The sequence below is a fragment of the Balaenoptera musculus genome, chromosome 3 (assembly GCF_009873245.2).
Source record: "Balaenoptera musculus isolate JJ_BM4_2016_0621 chromosome 3, mBalMus1.pri.v3, whole genome shotgun sequence".
Classification (NCBI taxonomy): Eukaryota; Metazoa; Chordata; class Mammalia; order Artiodactyla; family Balaenopteridae; genus Balaenoptera; species Balaenoptera musculus.
The window spans coordinates 73,878,490-73,892,950 of record NC_045787.1 but is presented as its reverse complement, the minus strand read 5'-3'; positions in this window follow the sequence as shown (position 1 = coordinate 73,892,950).

Below are 14,461 nucleotides of genomic sequence, written 5' to 3'. Positions count from 1 at the left end.
TCAAGAATTGAAAAAAGGATATTAAAAGATACAAACAGATTATTATTATATATTTATTAATCTAGAAGAAGTAAATTAGAATGTCAAGTAAAGCTGGTGAGGTCTCCAAAGTACTACAAAGTTTACTGGAAGAAATTTTTATAAACTTGGTCTTCAGATGGTTCTATAATTTGATGGTTCCAGGTAGTTTAGATTAACATTCTCAGGCAGCCTTCTTCTGTGATCAGCACTAAAATAACTATCATCAAAACAACTATTGAGTATCCAAAGTATGCAGAACATAGCTTTATAAAGTAAAATAAATTTGTGTAAAAAAGTTTTTCTCAGGCTTGTCAGGAAAATAAAGCAGAGTGATAATGAACTATAAAAATGAGGCAACTTCTCCAAAACAGCAACATAGGACACCCTAAGGAGTTAAAAAAATAGATTTAAGAATTGATTCAAGTTATTTTCACTACTTTTGTGGAGGCTCTTTTTAAAAGCAAGAATCAAAACGTAGTAGGGTGATTATGATTTTACTTAACAGAAGAACAGAAACTAAAAATCTGAAATAAGAACAGGATCAAATACTACATTTCATTTCTTCATATGCTAAAATATATACTACTAGATTTCTCTGACATGAAATACACATTAGTTTTATTTACTTATATGTATTAGTGTGAAGTGTGCTAAAAAGTAGAATCGAAAATAAGATTAAAAGTTAGAATTATCTATAGAACATAAGCTCTGGGCCCCAATTTACCTACAAAAGTGATGTCACATCCAAATTTTCAGACCTGCGGGTCTTAACCTTATCATATACTTTCTACTTAACTTGTTTAACAGTTTGATAATAAGCAGCATGTATTAAGTATCATAAATGTGTAAAGCATGTTCTGCAATGTCTGTCTTTGTGGAGGAGGGTTTTCAGGACAGTATATAAATAACATTTTGAAACTGTTTTGATGGTTTACTTAACAAGATGAGTTACATTTTTACACTTAGTTGGCCAGATCCAGGATATTTAGCTCCTACTACTTTAGTAAATTCTGTACCCTCTCAGGTTCTATACTATGGCTGAAAACTCCTCATTTGATACACAAGGGGATGCTGGCCAGTGAGCAATATGTGAGCCATTATTTTAGAAAATATGGGCAATTATGTACCGGTAGGTTTAATTTACCTGGTTATTTGGGCTTAAAAATTATATGGTCTAATATGTGCTTAGTCTCCTGGTGAATTCCAAAATTACTGCCCCTATATCCATTTCTGGAGGTGATCTACAGGAATACATATCCCAACCTTCAACCATGCTGTTCCTCATAGAAGAATTCCCCGGACTCAGTTAAAAAGTACTACCTTTCATTTAAAATCAAGAACCACTTATTGAATGCTAACTTCATGTCAAATATTATATTAAGCACTGGAATAAAAAAAGAGCTGAACATGGTATGGTTTCCATGCCTCGACACACTGTTTTATGCTTGGCAGCATGCAAATACATTACCCTATTTCATCCTCACTGGAACTCCACAAGATAGATCTGATTTCCCCCATTTTACAGGTGATAAAACTACAACAGAAATGTCACTTGCCCAGGATCACACTTTTAGTTGAGCCAAGACTATAACCCAGTTATTTTTGAACTCCTGGTTCTTTTCTCTATTATTCAATAGCATATGTTTTCCTCATGTTTTGCAGTCAAGATAGACCATGTAACTATTTTAATGCAGAAATCCCTCTAGTCCAAAGTAAGAATTTCATTACCTTGCCTAAATTTCACTGGCCATTTCAATACCATAGGAGCAGGAAATTATTCAGTTCATGAAGAAGAAAATTCATGCACCTGTGGATTTCATCTTTTGTGCCAGATGAATAGGTGAGGTTGGATTTGATTTACTCCATGACTAAACTCTAAAATTGGGATTTAAAATGGATATGTAATCTCACTCTGATTCCATTTCTCCTGTAATGCTGCCTAATGGTTATGCAAGTCTCAGAAATGTATTTAAAGTAATAACATGTCCTTTTATCCAATAACATCAAACTGAGATCTTTTTTGTTCACTTTTGCTAGACCTCTAACCTTTAAAGGTGAATCAGGCAGCTGCAGAAAATCTGATCTTATTTTCTGCCCCTGGCAAGACTTTTTCAAGTTCATCTTTTTTCCCTTCTCTCAAAATCTGATGAAAAATGAAATGTCAGGAAAACAAGCTTTCAGGCTAAAAAACTTGTGTCTGTCCTCTGTGACAGATGTCAGTTTGAAAGGTTTCAGGTCACCTGTCAGAAGTGTGCCAGTGTGATCTGTATTCACATCGACTTGACCTCACACCAACACTGAGTTGTGCTTTTAAAAATATCCTTGAAAAAGAATTAAAAGATTTGAAGTCATTGCCTTTTCCTCTATCTGTTAACTCCGATTAATGAGACAAAGGAAGGGGAGGCAGAGAGAGAGAGAGAGAGAGTTTTAAAAGGACAGTTTGACCTTTGGTTGCCCCTGGCAGTGAACCAATCAGAATTCTTGTAATCCAAACACAGATGCCTGGAGCTAAACAAATCCTATACTTGTGAACAAGAATTCAGTTTGCTGTCAAAATATAGTGAAGTTCAGCATAGTGCTTCTTTCAACAAAATATCATGAATAAAAGTTTACATGTTTGTGATTAATAGAGAAGAGTAATATTGAGCAACATATTAGCTCAATGGTGGCTCAATTTAGTAAAAAAACATCTCCATCAAAAAAATCATGTGTTTTGAAGTCCTGTATTCTAATTCCATATACTGGTTGTAACTCCCTAATATTTTATGTCAGAAACTCCACTGATATTATAGTACAAGTCAGTAGTTTTGTAATGACTAATTAATGGGGTTGAACTCTGTTCTTTTTCTGGATTAGTTACACAGTGTTTGAACTATTTATCACAGTGATTAAAAAATGTTTCTTTTTCTAAGTTTTTCCCCATGTGCCTTTATCATAGCCTGGGAAAGTTAAGGATTGAAAAAAAAAAAAGGTAGATTTTGTTTCACCAGTTTGGGAGGATTCAGGGCTTTGCCTTGTAACCAAGAAGGTAAAAGATTATAGTTCCAAAAGCATGTTTGTCAAATCTACCACTGTAAACAAGAGACTGGATCAGAAGAGATGAGAAAGTCCATGTACTATAACCCCAGAAACTTTAATAGCACTATAGAGATGTTAGTTTTTTCCCCTTTGCTTGACTTAAGTATACAATACTTCCCTTCTTTCAAGTGGGCCCACTCCTGATGTGAAGTTGAAGATATGCTCACTGTATTTGTATTTGGAACAACATTATTTTTGTGTATGGAAAACTGGGGGGGGGAAAATGAAGCGTTGACCTGGAACGCAATTAGTTAGCTTGAAATAGAGGTGGAAAGCTGATTCTCAGCAATGATTTGTGTAGTATGTGTGAAATTTTTTTCCCTTCCGCAGCTATGTTTTAGACCAGTGCTTCTCAGGCTTGATGTGCGCTTGAATTTCCTAGATCTTGTTCACAGGAGATTCTGATTTGGTAGGTCGGAGTGGGGCTTGAGCATCTGCATTCCTAACATATTCCCAGGTGATGCAGATCCTGCTGAGCCTGGACCTCATACTGGGTGCAAGGTTTTAGGCTCTTCTCAGCTCTCCACAAGAGTATGTGTCAAATACATCAAGGTTCCCAAGTTCAGGCGGCTTATCTTATTAAAAAAAAAAACAAACCAAAAAAACCCTTCTGACATTTTTTTCCTGTGTTGATGATCTTTTTCTATGTTTCTGTGACTTGATCTCTTTTTAGGAATTTCAAATTTCAATATAACAGTAGCTACATCATCTCAGAATGACCCTACTGTATTTCCAAAATAAAGTACAAAGATGGTAACAATGTCAGGTTTTCTCAAACCTGCGCTTAAATCATTAGTTTTTCTCTAGGTCAGGGTCTTGTTGAGAGCATTTTGCAACCTACTAGGTAATTTCATTAATACTGACATCTCTTCCTTGCCATCTAACAGACTGTTCGTAATCAAAAGGTTGGAGGTCTCTATAAGAAGCACTTGGACTAAGAAGCACCCCGAAAAAAACCAGTTAAAAACAAGAGTAGTCAGAATTATCAGCAGTGTTTAGACCCAGATAACCACAAACATCCTGGAATTTACTTCCCAGTGAGTCATGTTTACATCTCTAGATGTTAGTTTACTTTCCCTTCATTTTTTTTTTCTTGATCACTAATGCAGTGGAAAACGGAAACGAAAACTTCTATGGCAGATGACGTGCCAATACTTGTGCCAGTTATGGGTTCCCACTACTGATGGGAAGGGATCTGGCTATTAGTCAGACAAAGCTGTACCGATTTTCTCATGCTCATTATATATTTATAATATGGACAGTCTTGTGACATTATGCAGCTGCTTAAGCAGGAAACTAATATCAAATAAGAGAGTGCCAAATTTAGCTTTACCAAGATAAAATGCACCATATTTAATGCTCAATTTTCGTTCTATGTGTGTTAGATAAACATGTGATTGCTGAGATTTTCATACCCGTGTATTCAGAACTGTGTATTCCACTACGTTATTTTTATCCTTTGTAAAGATTCTTACTCTCTTGCTGTCAAATGCTAAGATCATTTAAACAAGTGAAAAATATTTGCTATCTTTCTCAAAAGGCACAAAGTACTTTCTGTACAGAGGATGTAGCTCATTGCTACCTTATATTAGAAGCAAACATGAAGTGGTTGCCTATCACATAGTAAGACTTTAAGGACTACTGTATCATACGTTCATGAAAGCCTTTATTTCATGGTGTCAACTTCCTCTGGTGGGTCAACCAGACAACTGTGAGTGCATGATTATAGATTGGAACCAGAAATACAGATCCATTATTGCCATCACATAGACTCTCAATAACATTACTCTGATTAAACCTTCTCCTGTAAGAAAATGGTTTCAGCCTTTTTGATGAATATTGGTGGAGGAAAAGAATGGGGGATACAACAATTGTGAAAACAGATTTTTCTGCCTGAAATTAATAATTCTGAGCAGTACTAAAATTAATTACTCCGTGGTTATAAGTAGGCAGCGTATTTATGGTAAATGACAGAGTGTTTGCAAATCTTCCTGACTACTCGATTAGAAAATGCACAACTGGAGGCGTCAGCCGAGCATGCATTATTTAAGTGGTTGGTGTCTGGCGACAATCTGGAAACTGCAATTGTTGTGATTGCCGTAGGAGAATTCACACTTTCTGAGAGAAATTCTTTCACCTTTGTGTGCCCACAGCATGGATCTCTCGTCGTGGCAGCTGTAGGAAACACAGGAACTCCGTGACCTGGAAAATGTGGGACAACTGCCACAAGGTGACCCTGGAAGGCTGGGGTAGGCCCAATTAATTTAAAATTTTGCTTGGCCTTGTCTCTTCCAATTTTCTAAATCCTCTGGAAAAATGATTAATGCATACACTGCCAATGCGAAAATATTTTTGACCCTATTAAAGTCAACCAAGGGTAAACCAAGTGTAGGCTGGCATTGTATCAAACTAGCTTTATTAAATTTGATTGGAGGTTTGTATGAGGAAGGGACAGACAAGGACATTATTTTGCACAGCGGCTCTCTTTTTAATGAAAATATCAAGAGGAATACAAAGTAGCAATATGCCCTGGACAGGAATCCTTTTAAATATAGGAAAATACCATGAAGAACTTTGTTTAAAGGGTATACCATATTTGCTAGAAAATTTTTCTGCTATCTTGTTGCTGTGCTGGTCAGTTACCAATGAGGGTGTTTTAATTTATGGAAGCCTTATATTTTTTTCATTTATAGATGAGCTAGTTCAACCTTGGTTTCTTTCTCTTATCTGTCATTGAATTCTACAAGTTAAAATTATCTGTCTGCATTTTGAACCTTAGCAGAATGTTTCCCCAATGAATCCATCCTATGCAATCATTTAATTAATTAATAAAGTTAAATTTTTTTCCTACTGGTTATGAATAAAAATGTTTTGAATAAAAATGGTACAAGTCAGGCACAGTTTCAAAGGATAGACTTTCTGATAAGCATTTCTTCCTTCTCCAAGAAGGAGAAAACCCATTTAATTGTCATAAAATACAGTCAACATCCATATTTCATATGTAATGTTTCTCATAGTTTTCTCAAACCTAGGAGATATTTAGCTACATGAAAATTATCATAAAGCATATATTTTATCCATTTGTCATATGCAAAGTACAACAACTTTGTAGCAGGGGTGGGTATTAATAACGTTGATCTAACTAGCAAATAGTAAATACTTGGTGAATGAGTGAATGGCAGAAATCACCTGTGACCATCTACCAAAGGGGAGACTAGAGTTACAGCTGGAATGACAGTTTAGGAGGTGGCACTAGGCCAGTGAATGTTCTAAAATACACTAGTCATTTTAGTCTAGTGAGCATGGATGTGGAGAATAGGTAGTCATAGGATAAAAAATATCCATGAGTTGGGATATTAGCTATACCTCTGATTTTTAAACTGAAAGATAGGAATGAACTATCTATAAGACTTGTAGATTCTATCACTGTTCACCCATGTTCCATGGCTTTCTCGTCAGTGTCTTCCTATATCTTTGCCCTGTTGAGTGCAGGCCTGGCCTTTAGATGTGGTTTGGCCAAGGAAATATGAGCAGAAGTGAGCTGTCACTTCAAGCAGAAGCTTTAAGAGCCAGGGCATAGTTTGCTTATTCTCTTTCCCTCTGCATGACAGTCAGCAAAGTTCCAGATAAAGGGCAAAGTAGAGCCAAGCTACGGCTGACTTGTGATATACACAATACTGTGCATGAGAGACACACTTTTGTTATTGCTAGCCTTTGGTGTTTTGCAACTCTCTTTTACCCCTGTAAAACACAGCTTACCCTGACTGACAGAGATGTAAACTGTGTCCTTTCAGCATGACCTAAAGAATGTGACTCTATGAGCTTTGGGATGAAATTAGCTGTCATCTTCCTGCTACCATATCTAGGACCCTCCTTGCTTCCACACCCATCTACTCCTTCTTGCCTCTTTAATGAATAGAGTGAACCTCCTCTGAACAATGGCCACAACCTCTACTTGTGCTCTGGATCCCATCTCCTCCCAAATGCTTATAGCCTTTTCTCTCTGACATTGCAGGAGAGAAGGGGTAACTCAATCTTTCCCTCTCGAATGGATCATTCATATCTTCTGTGCTAAAAACAGTTCTTTCTTCACACCGTATCCCTTTCAGCTGGCCCCTTCCCATTTCTCTCTCCTTTTTCTCAACCAAACTTCTCAAACTACTTAACTGTGGGTGCTGTCTGCACTTCCTCACATTCAAATCTTTAATCTACTCTGAGTTTTTTATCCCACCACTGAAAACAAATCACTCTTCTCAAGGTTACCAAAAACCTCCCTATTGTCCAATCCAGGGGACACTTTCATGTGCTAATTTTGCTCTGCTTCTTAGCAGGATTTCACTAAGGTGACCATTCTCTCCCTCATGAAGGACTCTTCACTCGGGGTCCAGGACATTCTCCTGGCTTCATTCTTACCTTTGTGGTCGAATCTTTTTCCTTTACTCACCTGTAAAATTTGTAAAAAGTGATACTCCGTATGGGTCAGTATTGAGTCCTTTTTCTCATTATCTGCAGATTATCTCCACGTATTGAATTTGGTCTCATGACAACTATGGTTTCTAGAGTTGCCATTCTGAAGTTCCCACTTAGAAATACTCATAAAAACCCCATTTATATAAATATATACTTTCTTATTTCCCACTTCAAAACATTTTTCATGAAATTTTAGGCAGCATTCATAATGTTGTTATTTTAATTCCCTCATTTTATTCTTTAAAAAAACTATCGATCATCCACAGTGTGCCAGGAACTATAATAAATGTTAGCAATATAAAAATGAGTCAAATATAATTCTTGCTCTCAAAAAAGTGCTTAGTGGGGAGGAATATACACACACGATTATGGTAAAATGAGTGAAATGAGAACATTTCTAATAATGTACCATCTATAACACATGGTGGGAACATAAAGGAAAGAGAATCTAGGTTTTCTGGGGCAGTAAGAGAAAGATTCCCAGAGGAAGTTATATTTGGGCTAAAACGTAGTCAAACAGGAATTTATAGAAGCAGGGAAGAGGAAACATTATTCCTAAAGGCAAGGAGATGTGAGAAGGCCTGTCAAGTTTAGGGAATTTAAAATAGTTCAATAGTTTTACAAAGAATAGGTGAGGTGGGAGAAGAATAAGAGGTGAGGTTGGATTTAGGGACTGGGCTGAGGGCATGAGGGCATTTTATGGAATCATATTTTCTTGACTTTGGGCTGACATTTCTGAGCTCTTTCCAATGTTTCTGTTTAATCCGTCCCAATCCTATACGCATGGGCCCTATTATATCAATACTAAGGGGAGGAACAACATAAACAATACTAAAAGTTTTGAGACAGGAAGCATTGTATTCTGTTACATTTCTAGTCTTCGTATTCTTCTATTGTATCTGCATTCTGGTCTTCTATTTTCTGATTACTTCATTTGGTTTTGAGTAGCAGTTTTCTGGAAAGACAGAGGCTGAAAGTTTTTCTTTTTTTAATTTATTTATTTTTAATTTATTTATTTTTGGCTGCATTGGGTCTTCGTTGCTGTGCGCAGGCTTTCTCTAGTTGTGGAGAGCGGGGACTACTCTTCGTTGCGGTGTGTGGGCTTCTCATTGCGGTGACTTTTCTTGTTGCAGAGCACAGGCTCTAGAGTGCAGGCTCAGTAGTTATGGCACACAGGCTCAGTAGTTGTGGCTCAGGGGCTCTAGAGCGCAGGCTCAGTAGTTGTGGTGCACAGGCTTAGTTGCTCTGCGGCATGTGGGATACTCCTGGACCAGGGCTCGAACCCATGTCCCCTGCATTGGCAGGCGGATTCCCAACCACTGCGCCACCAGGGAAGCCCGGGCTGAAAGTTTTAATGTTTTGATAAGTACTATTACTATTTATATAATCTAATTCCAGTCCTTTACCTTTCATACTGTAGGGAAACAATACTTATGAATATTGAATGGCTGTTGGAAGACTAAACTTTCTCTCTTTCAATATGGATAAAATCAGTTATAAAATGTTTGAGAGTTCAGTACTAGAAGAAATTGGTATAGAGTGAATTACTGTCATATATAGTTTTATCTAACAGAACCCATTGGAAGTGCATGCATCTGGGTGACTTGGCACTGTTTTAGTAATGGCAAACATGACAATTTCTATAATTTTATTATATTTACATTCTAAGCCTAAGTTTATTGATATTTCTTATTATGCTCATGATGAATAACATTTTTAAAAAATTAAAAATGGCTAACCCAGTATATATACATGGATTCTTGAATATTCCACACCCACCAGAGCAATACAGCAAGAACTTTTGAAACTAATTCAGGGAAGGCGATTTTGCTTCTAAATATTATAATATAAATAGTATTTAAAATATTTAAATTCTGTGATGCAAAATTCGGTTGAGTGGTGTAAAACATATTTAGACTTTGCTTTACCTTAAAAAAAACTCTCCTATTTTCATTACTTAATTTATGACAGGAATGACAAATTGATCATGAACAGGGCATTCTAGATGAGATTTTTAACTTCACAGATGAATATGTTGGGGTGAATCAAATAGATGAACGGACAAACCTTCCCCATGGAGTGCTAGCAGGCACCATTGTCTTACTTGAATTATTTTATAGTTGCAACTGAATGGACTCTGATAACTTCTCCAGTAAATTAGTCATTCTAGCGAACTGCCTACAGCATTTTTGTGAAAGCAGTAGAACCAAGAACAAAAAGACATTAGTGGTATGAATCAGATTCTGCCCTGTGACTTCGCAACTAAGTTGAAAAAAAAAATAGGATGATAGAAAGGAAAGTGCAAGCCTAATTTTCTGAAGATAGAGGCAGTTTGTAAAATGACTCTAAATATACAGTGATTTCTTATCTGCTGAGCTCTAGCCATTCAAATGCTCGTTATAATTTTCCATTAGCATTTGATAGACCATAGCTGGGTGGGTGGCCGCTAACATATAAGTTGGCTCCACTAAAGTAAAGACTCATTACTTATAGGGAACTTGAGCTACTGGGCACAGGGATAGTTTTTTAACACCAATCCTTCCCCATCCCTCCAACAACATGTGTCAGGACATGTGATGTCTCTCACACCAAGACACGTTCAGGAATAAAAAAAGTCTACACTCCAAATTATATAAGGAGAGACTAAACAATTTGTAAGATGATTTAAATAAAAAGCTAAGTAATTATGGGCTTCTTTTTCCCCGTAGTGCTGATGTGTCCTCTCAGCGTTAAGTAAAGTGTTTAGGGATATTCATTAAGGATTCTAGGACACTGGAGTGCTACTGGGTTTGTTAATTTCTACCGGAAAGCCTCAGATGTGTTACTCTACTCGAGTGGGTAGTGGGGAAATCTGGTTCATCATTTCTGATAATGGAAAATGTACTTTTCTGCAATGGCAGCTACACAGCTCACAATTGTGGATATTGAGGAATTAGGCATTAGCTTTTCCAGGTGTCTAGGGTTCCACCCTATATCTCTCTTTTTATACGTTATAGCTCTTACAAAGCAGCTAGTACAATGACAAAGAGCTTAGCTTGTTGGAAAATGGGAAGGTCCCAAGTGCAGAGGAAAGGTTGACCCAGGTCTTAAAATGTAATTAAATGAGAAGAACACATGCCTCCCCTTTTGTCTGTTGGGTTAAAATAAAGTTATATACATAAATTTTTTTAATTGAAATATTTGTTTCTTAAAACTCTTTTAAAAGTTTAGTTTCTATGTTTGAGATGTGGATCAAACTTTTTATTTGTTAATGTTCATACAAAAAGAATAACATCTAGTATGTACAAGATAGTATTCTAAATACTATAGGGGATGCAAATGTTTAAGGGTAAGGAGATGTTCAGGTCTCTCAATACAGTTTTGCTTCTAGTCGTAGGATGGTACCAAATAACCACAAAGCAAAGCACATGGGACTTACAAATATAAAACATAATTCTTAACTTGTAGGTTGTGTATTTTTTTTTCAGTTGACATATGCAATGTAGCAGGGAATGGTTCTAAAGTCTTGCTCTGATAATTGAAATCTGTTCTCTGTGGTGGCCTGCATTAAATGCAGTTGAGATACCAGAAATTCTTTGATATTATATAGAAGAAAGAATAAAAATAATTGGATAGTTAGAAATGTTGAAGTTTGTATAACCTGCTTACTCATTCTTTAATTAAGTTTCTCAAGAAGGCTCAGGGAACGTTCTCTTCATTGAGGCATTGAGAAATACATTGTTGAAGGATTACTAAAATTCTTTAGAAAATCAGTAGTGACTGTCCTCTGTAAGTGGGGGTCATGGTAGGTGATGCCCCAATAAAAATAGACTTATTATTTTCATTGGGGATGGTAGGATTCAGAGTGGCAGAAGAATTTAATCACCACTTCAAGTCAGTAATGGGGTTGAATTTTATTAAAAATTCTTGGCATCTGTTGGGGTTATAATATCATTTTCTTCCTTTAATCTACTTCTTATACTGAATTACTGTAATAAATTTCCTAGGGTTACATCAGGCTTTCATTTCTATGATAGTATATTTGATAACAATATTTTATTTTGTGGCTGGACTATGGGATTCATTTATTAATATCTTGAATTTATATAATAAGCAAAATTGGACTACAGTTTTATCTTGTCTTATCCTTGTCCAATTTGTGCTATCAGAATTTTGCTAGCCTTCAAAAATATGTTGGGCAGACTTCCACATTTCCCTATTTTTCTATGCTCATGGGGATTATTTGTTCTGGGAATTGTTTACTATGATTTTTCCGTAAAATCATCTGGGTTTGATACCATTTTAGGAATAAACTTTAACATTTTCTTCTACAGTAATTATTCTGTTCAGATTTTCCACTACTTCTTGAAACATTTCAGGTCATTTTATAATCCATTTCACTGAGGTTTTCACTGGTATAAAACAGAATATTCTTAAGTAGTTATTTTTAGAAAGGATGTGAGAGGGGTAAAATTTGAGTCTTTGCTTTTCTGAATATGCTGTTATTGTCTCTTTATAATTGATTAAAACTATAGCTGGGTCAAGAATTAGATTTAAAGAAATGTCCTTCTGGTTCTCTGACAGCATTGCTCCATTGTCTTCTAGAATAAGTTGTTGCTGAGAAACTTGATTCTAATATACTGCGTCTTATTCCTTCATAGGTCACCTATTTACTTCCCCATGAAAACTTTAGGATTTTACCTTTCTTTGGAGTTTTAAAACTCTACTATAATTTATCTTCATGAGTATCTTTTTTCTTTGATTCTGTTGAGCCCTAGTTAGGCCCAAAGGCATGCATCTTTTTTTAGCTCTGGGAAATTTTCTTCTATAATTTTTTGATGATTTTCTTTCCTTCATTGTGCTTGTTACTCTTTTCATAAATCTAGTATAATGGATGTTGGAGTTTATAATTCTATTATAAATATGTCTTAGATTTATTTTGTACAGTGTAATCAATATTTTATTCTTTTGTATCATGTTTTGGAAGAATCTTTCAGATTCTTCTTTCAGTTTGTGAATTCATTCTTTGGCTATGTTTTCATTTCATTTAGCTTTCAAAATTACCACTTAATTTTTTTGACAATCATATTTAAAGTTTTAAGATCATTAATTGTTTCTATTTTTGTGTATGAAATATCCTTTTGAAGGTCTCTAAATATATCAAGTATAAATATTTGAAATGTTTGCTCTGCTAGGCAAACTTTAATTTCTCAGCTGTTAATTCTTTATTTAATTTTGCTGTCTTTATCATGCTGATAATTTCCTCAAATATTTGGTAATTATTATCTTTCGCCTCTTCTTTGTGGTTAAATATTCTTGTTCACAATCTATAGACAGTCCCTGCTTATTCTAGGGGAGAGATCATACATACTGTTGTATGGGGTGCACAGGTACTTCTAGGAATTAGGGATTCCTATTCTTCCTGGTTTTGTTAGCTATCTGCCAAAACATTGCCTTTCCAGATCTAACATTTAGTATTTATTGCATTAGCTGCGGCTTCCAGGAAAATACCTCTGCTGCCTACTGTTCTGGGCAATGGGCAATCAACCTAATGATTTTCTGTGCACCTTTCTTGCTGAGCCCAGAGCACTCCTGGGATTGCTTTTCTTTTTTGCTTATGTGATTGATTATGGTCTGTTTTTCAGTAATTCCTGAAATACTCTAGTCTACTAATGGCACTTTCATTTTCACTGATGTGCATTAATGTACTTTAAAAGTATAATTTCTGTCATTCCAAGGACTTTAAGCAGGAAGGGAAAAAAAGATACGTGTACTCAGTGTTACATCTTGGTCAAATATTATCTCCATTCCTTTGAACATTTTATTGTCTTGGTCTGGTATTACCACTATTCTAAGGTCTGCCCAACACGTTATTTTTCTTCTTTCAGAGTCCTAAAAAGATGAAGTCAGGCTGTGGGAAGGATGGCCAAATCATACACGAGACCATGACACTGGGGCTCCTTCCCTTAGAAGGCTGGTATTGAATGGATTACTGCCTGAGGCAACAATATAATAAGCAGTTACTTGATCAAAAGCAGGGAACTGCCCAGTAGAATCAGAGGATAGAGGATATATTCTCTGTAGCACATCTGTGTTCAGAAAGGCAGAAAAATTTTAGAAAATTTATGTTTCCAATGAGATTCAAAAAACATTCATTAGGTTTTAACAAGCAATTATGAAGATAAAACAAAATTAAGATACAGAAGTACTGTATTGGTATGATAAACAGAACTGTTAGATTAGTAACTTCAAGGGAAGCAGGCTATAAAAAATTGACAGAAGAAAATCAAATTAACAAAATAAAAATAAAAAAATAGATGTGATGAAATATTACAATTTCAGGAAAAGTATAAATAATTGAAAATAATAAAACTTTAGTAATATGGGCAGAGCTATATGATGCAATCTACATATATAGAAAGTGAGAACAGAGTAGATGAACAAAAGTAGTAAGCAAAGATGTAACAGAAGAAGATTCATTAGCAAAAGATAGACTGGCTTTTAAAATATAGAAATAGCTCATGAAATCTGAGAAATATAATTTTACTACACATATTGGTGAAATTATTATATTCTAAAAATACAGCAAAATTATCAGAAATGTTAGCAGGAAAATCATGTTACTTATAAAAAACAAAATTTAGGCTGGCTACAGACTTCTCCAAATCTTTTTGGACCATATGTAAAACAACATGAAAGAGAATGTTAAATATAAAGTTAAAGACAAACATACATCAGACTTACCAAAAAAAAGAAAATCAAACCCAGAGGAAGCAATATTACTTTAATACAAAATAGAATTCACGAATAAAAAGCATATAATGTCATGTTTTTATTTTGATAAAAGCTAATGTCCACAATAAAGTTATAGCAGTCATAAAACATTATGTAACTGAAAAGATAAATTATCTAC